This window comes from Monomorium pharaonis, chromosome 1, assembly GCF_013373865.1.
Source record: "Monomorium pharaonis isolate MP-MQ-018 chromosome 1, ASM1337386v2, whole genome shotgun sequence".
Classification (NCBI taxonomy): Eukaryota; Metazoa; Arthropoda; class Insecta; order Hymenoptera; family Formicidae; genus Monomorium; species Monomorium pharaonis.
In genome coordinates, this window is record NC_050467.1 from 8,190,238 (window position 1) to 8,196,807 (window position 6,570).

Below are 6,570 nucleotides of genomic sequence, written 5' to 3' on the forward strand. Positions count from 1 at the left end.
TAATCAAAGATGCGCCAATGGCCCCCCACCATGACTGCTATCCACCATCTTGTACCCATACGGTGACTGGATGGGGGCTGGGGCCGGGGCTTTGAGTATATATACATGGAGGAGGAATGCCAGCATTGAAAGTGTGTCCAAGATCTGTGCGAGAGAGAAAGGTATATTATGATACTTGCTCTCTCTGCGCATGCGTCAAATGCTATATGTATACAATGGCTGGCATTGTATGTTTCACACACACATACAATTCGTAAATAAGTACAAAAGTGCACAAGAAGTGTTGAAACTGCGGTGCAGATAATGATATTAACGCATGCGCAGAGAAAGCGAGTATCATGATATACCTTTCTCTCTCGCACAGATCTTGGACACACTGGGTGTTTACGATAATGGCTATCCGAGTAATTTTCTCTAGGACCGAAATATATGATAAGCACAACCATCTACTATCATCATGATTCGTGACAACTCAATGCTGTCCGGTATAGCCAAATCATCACGAGCAAGTTGCGAGTTGCGAGTTCGGTGAGTTTGTAGCAGGTAACCTAAAAAGTACGACATAAATAATTTGATTATTACAATTAAAAATAATCTGTTTTCAATGTATGGTAAGATTATTAACTTCATTAAAATAGTAATTATATAACACAATCATGTATTTTTAAAGTATTGTCTAAAGTAATATTAAAGAGATTATTTTATTTACAAATATTTATTTTATCTATCAAGTTTCTATCATAACGGTATTATTTCAAAACCTAATATAATATTTTAATTAAACATTGATTCTCAATAAATGTTATCATTTATTATTAACTAACATATATATTAGAAAAGTCATCTTTTATTAAACGGATGGTGTTAACACTTTGAAACAAATGAGATAAATTATGTAAAATTACTAAATAAATCATTATTAATAATATTTTTTAGATTACAAGTAAAATAAAAATTTAAGTAAAATATTTTTCTTTCTTGTAACAACTGTTAATGATAAGTTGCATGGTGTTATCATTATTTTAAAAAATCATATATTTTTAGGTATAAATATTATGCATGAATATTTCACTAATGTGAAACTAATAATAATGTTTACAATAAATTTTTTTAATTTGTAATACAAGTGCATAGTAAATTAAGATATACTGTAAACACAATAAAAAAATTTTTGTTTGTGCACTTTACTTAACGCTATATACAAATCTATTAACATTTATGAAAAAAATGTTGGATAATTTTTTTCATACCTTATATTGTATTATTATTAAAAACAGATTATTTTTAATTGTAATAATCAAATTATTTATGTCGTACTTTTTAGGTTACCTGCTACAAACTCACGGAACTCGCAACTCGCAACTTGCTCGTGATGATTTGGCTATACCGGACAGCATTGAGTTGTCACGAATCATGATGATAGTAGATGGTTGTGCTTATCATATATTTCGGTCCTAGAGAAAATTACTCAGATAGCCATTATCGTAAACACCCAATACCGGACAGCATTGAGTTGTCACGAATCATGATGATAGTAGATGGTTGTGCTTATCATATATTTCGGTCCTAAAGAAAATTACTCGGATAGCCATTATCGTAAACACCCACTATCAGCATCAGTTTATCCTTGTTCTACTTTTAATGAGTAATGAAGATGGACTGATGCTGGTAGCGCTAATAGCGTTTCCCCGAACGCACCCAATGTATAATATGTACAAGCATGCGCGAAACATATTTCCGGACTCTTTAGAGAGAGAAGTATGGACACGGTTTCGCTTGGTATTGCCAGTCCATATCTATAAGGTCTATTGCTCAATTGGACATGGCACGATTGGACACCGCATGATTGGGGGGGGGGGACATACACACACACAGAAAAAAATGTAATATAGCCAATAACATATGTGATTGCGGGCTGCCAACTACATAAAATACTCAATACAATAATATTTGCTATTAATGCCAGTACAATGTTGATACTGCAATAGCATATATTATTGTATTGAGTATATCTGTAATTGGCAGCCCGCAATAACATATCTTATTGAATTTTTCAGTGCACACACACACGCACGTACGCACGCACGCACGCACGCACGCACGCACGCACGCACGCACGCACGCACGCACGCACGCACGCACGCACGCACGCACGCACGCACGCACGCACGCACGCACGCACGCACGCACGCACGCACGCACGCACGCACGCACGCACGCACGCACGCACGCACGCACGCACGCACGCACGCACGCACGCACGCACGCACGCACGCACGCACGCACGCACGCACGCACGCACGCACGCACGCACGCACGCACGCACGCACGCACGCACGCACGCACGCACGCACGCACGCACGCACGCACGCACGCACGCACGCACGCACGCACGCACGCACGCACGCACGCACGCACGCACGCACGCACGCACCACGCACGCACGCATTTACATGTGTTTCCAGATTTCCAATACAATTACATGGGATAGCGACTTGGACGAGGTAGATGCGGGAGAGGGACCGAAGGCCTCCCTTGTAACCCCCCCCCCCCCGTGTGTGTGTGTGTGCACGCGAAGCATTCTCTGCACCACATGGGTTTGCGATGCAAAACGAGAGGCTCGTAAAAATATGTAAACGTTTGAAATTTACTTTTTTTCTGGCAAAGCGACGCTTTTTTCTGCCAGATATTTCTAAGGTTAGATAATCTGTCATATGGTATATTAATGTTTTTCACTAAAAGACTGCGGTGTCCAATAATGCGGCGTTCAATCGTGCCGTGTCCAACCGTTACGTGTCCAAAAGGTCACCTGCGCCCAACTCTTTCTTTAAATAAAATTTACGAAATCGTGGTCACCCCGTTATCCAGCTAGGTGACGCAGGGCCGCGACAAGGACGGGGGCAAAATTGCCCGTTGTTCGTGAGCATGGTCGCACTGAACAAGACAAATCTTATAAATTTAAAATATAAATCATAATTTGTAATATGATCAGCATTGATTTTTGCCAATTCTGGCATTTAGATGTAATTTCCGATTAACGATATAATTAAACTTATATAAATGAATTAATTGAAATAATAATGAAATATTTGTTCTAGTTTTATCATTTATTTTAAATGTTTTAATATTAACAAAATATAAAAAATGTAGTGCTTTTTAAATTTTTCAATTTACAATATATTTTACAGGATCGTAGACCATCGTGAGCGATGTACATTCAAAAGAGATTAGATCAAAAGAGAAATAGTAAATGTATATTCTTCTCTCGCAGAGTTTGGTCAGATCGCCTTATAGTATGATTTTTATTAGAAAATCTCTACTTTGAATTAAATAAAAAAATTGCAGATATGTAATTGTCACATTAATTAGTTAAATTAGTTAGAAATTTGACAATTTTTCAAATTGGATTGGCTCTAATCTTGCAAAATACAGCACGATGTATCAAATTTAAGTACTGAAAGCAAAATTTTTAGAATTCTAGCAGAGCCTGCCGTCATGACATGACTGCGAAAACGCGGCAGGTATAGACCGCAGTTTGCTACATCAGATGTGTGATGACTTCTGCACACAAGACGCGGCAAAGCGGCATCGCGGTGGCCAATCACCGTCTTGCTTTTCTGATAATACATATATGTATTTAATAAAAAAGCAAGACGGTGATTGGCCACCGCGATGCCGCTTTGCCGCGTCCTGTGTGCAGGAGCCATGAATCCTCTATAATAGATGATTTTAGTGAGTGGGCGGTAGTAAGGTTGATCGCCCGACGTGTCTCCCGTCGAATCCCACACTTCCCGGACCTGATCCTCCCAGAAGTCTTCTCAAAGATTTCCACCTTCATATAAAAAAAAGTTCAAATTGGACGGTTCTTGCATGTGATATCATCTTGGGTTTAATTAACTCTCTGCAGTCAGTCGAAAATGCCACATTTAAATTTAAGTATATAATCATAAAATATATAATTCGTAATGTATATGTAAATTAATATCATCAAATTTATAAAATTATATAATGTAAATTAAATGTAATAATAATATTAATAAACATATGTACGTTGCATACATTAATTATTTATTTTACTAATAAAAATTATTAATAATAGGTCATATCGTGTAAATTTTGGCTATATTTTCCGATTACTTGTGACGAAGCTTGGTGCTCGATTTCTGCTATTTTTTTGCCGTCACAATCGATAAGAGATCGCGTTTATATCTGCTAAACGTTTGAAATTTACTTTTTTTCTGGCAGCGACTGCTCGATTTCTGCCAGCATTTCTGGTCAGTAATCTTCATGTGACACATCGTGCTGTTTTTCGCTAAAAGACTGGGTGTCGCAAAATGCGCATTTCATGCTTGCCGTGTCTTTCCGTTAGAGTCCAAATTTGTCAGATTGTGTTCGATATTAGTATGAATTTACGAAATCTGTCATGTTATGGTAGCAGATGATATTCGGCCGCGCAAGTACGGGGGCAATATTTTTGTTCGTAATCTATGGTGTTAGAAACTAAGCTTAATGAGGAAGCAGCAGATTAATTTGTAATATCATGCTCGATTTGCTGCCATATTCTGGCAAGATGCTAGCATTTTGCTTGCTGGGTATAATTACTATAAATGAATTAATTGAAATAATAATGAAATATTTGTTCTAGTTTTATCATTTATTTTAAATGTTTTAATATTAACAAAATATAAAAAATGTAGTGCTTTTTAAATTTTTCAATTTACAATATATTTTACAGGATCGTAGACCATCGTGAGCGATGTACATTCAAAAGAGATTAGATCAAAAAGAGAAATAGTAAATGTATATTCTTCTCTCGCAGAGTTTGGTCAGATCGCCTTATAGTATGATTTTTATTAGAAAATCTCTACTTTGAGTTAGAACGATTACATTGCCAGAAATATAATTGGTCACACTAAATTATTTTATATTGTTGGCAATCCTTTAATCAATGATTAAAATTAATAGGAGTTGGCTCTAATCTTTTCAAACATTGATTTCATTAACTGGTGTTGTGTGGGATAAAACTCAATGTTTCAAGATCTTAGCTGTTTAAATATTTCTTGTATAATTTTTATGTATTTTCTATTTGTTCAAATTGCGTGCAGTCTTGAAACGCAATTCCAGTAACATCACAATATTATCACAATATTAAATTGATTGAATGATAATCAATTTAATAATATTGATATTATTTTTTAGAAAAAGGATCTTATATATTAATTGTTATTATAGTATTAATTATATATTTATAACATAATATTCAATTTAGAAGCTGTGTTTCAAAATTTAACAAATTAAATAATGTTATTTTTTAATTAAAATAATTTTAAAAAAAGGTTACATATTGAAATTTGCAGTTACCCACATAGCATATATCATTAAAATATCCTGTACTCATACTGTTAACATACGTATCGTATATAATGTACTGAGAATATTCTTATAATATCTTCTATAATATATCATTATTCGTATATTATTAAAATATACCTGTTATATCTAAATCAGTTATATATACCGTACACAATCTACTGAAAATATTGTTATAATATCTTCTATATATCATTAGTCCGCAACAGCCGCGGGTAGTTAGCAAGATCGCTGCTAGGCGAAAGCGCGGCGTTTCTCCTTCTCGAAGAAAATTTACACCAAAAAGCCTATAAAAGAAAACCATCCACAGCAACGAATTATCTCCCGGTGTGTGTCCTGAGCTCAATAGGCTTACCTAGCAGTAAAGTGTGGTATCATTTTTGTTACTCAAAGAAAGTCCCTTGGGCCTCCGCAACTTGAATAGAGCTTCCGAGAATTGAGAAAATATAAAAATAAAATTTTAGTTCTTGATTCCTTGGTCTTATGCAGTGGCCAAGAAGTAGCGAGAAACACTAGCTACTTTCTGGATAGATTATATGTTCAGGAGCTAAGATTCAGAAGGTTACATATACAACTTCGTACTAGTCATTTTTTCTAGACGGATGCTAGACAGAATCTAGAAACTGTCCAGAACCTAGCCATATGCAAGGCGAAATTTCCACACGGGTAGTTCATTGTCATCGTCATCGTCACCCGATGCCCAGCTAACATAATAGTATGTACCATGCATATTTTATCATCGGTTCTACGTTGATACTAGTGATATTCTTGGTATCTACTGCAAAATATTCTTAGTATATTCTACGAAGCAGAAAAAGGAGGAAATAGGAATGTACTCAGTACGTTCTCAATAAATAGTAGTACGTATCTCGAATGTTTTTCTCACAATTTACGCAATATACTGCTGCAAATCCTTTGAACATCCTTAGCATCTACATGTGCTGTATGGATAGCAAATTCATAAACTTAATCAGCCGAGTTAATCGAAGTTGATGAAACCAGTCCCAATTTTATTTTTTTGTCGAAAGGATAAAACTAAGTATAAGGAAATTTAAAGAATGTTTTATAGACAATTTTTCTCGCTCCATCAAAAAAACATGTTTTAAGACATTTTTTCGTCGCTTTTTAATATTTTGCGCTCTTTGGGAAATAATCTTGTTCAAACAGAACCAAAAGATAGGAACGAAAGTGACGTGGTAA

At 35.6% G+C, this 6,570-nt stretch overlaps 1 protein-coding gene across 1 annotated transcript in view; it reads left to right on the top strand.

Annotated features, from left to right (window-relative positions):
• The window catches only part of LOC105837488, a 253,276-nt gene that overhangs the window by 214,575 nt on the left and 32,131 nt on the right, over positions 1-6,570 (top strand). The gene's annotated exons all lie outside the window — the stretch shown is intronic.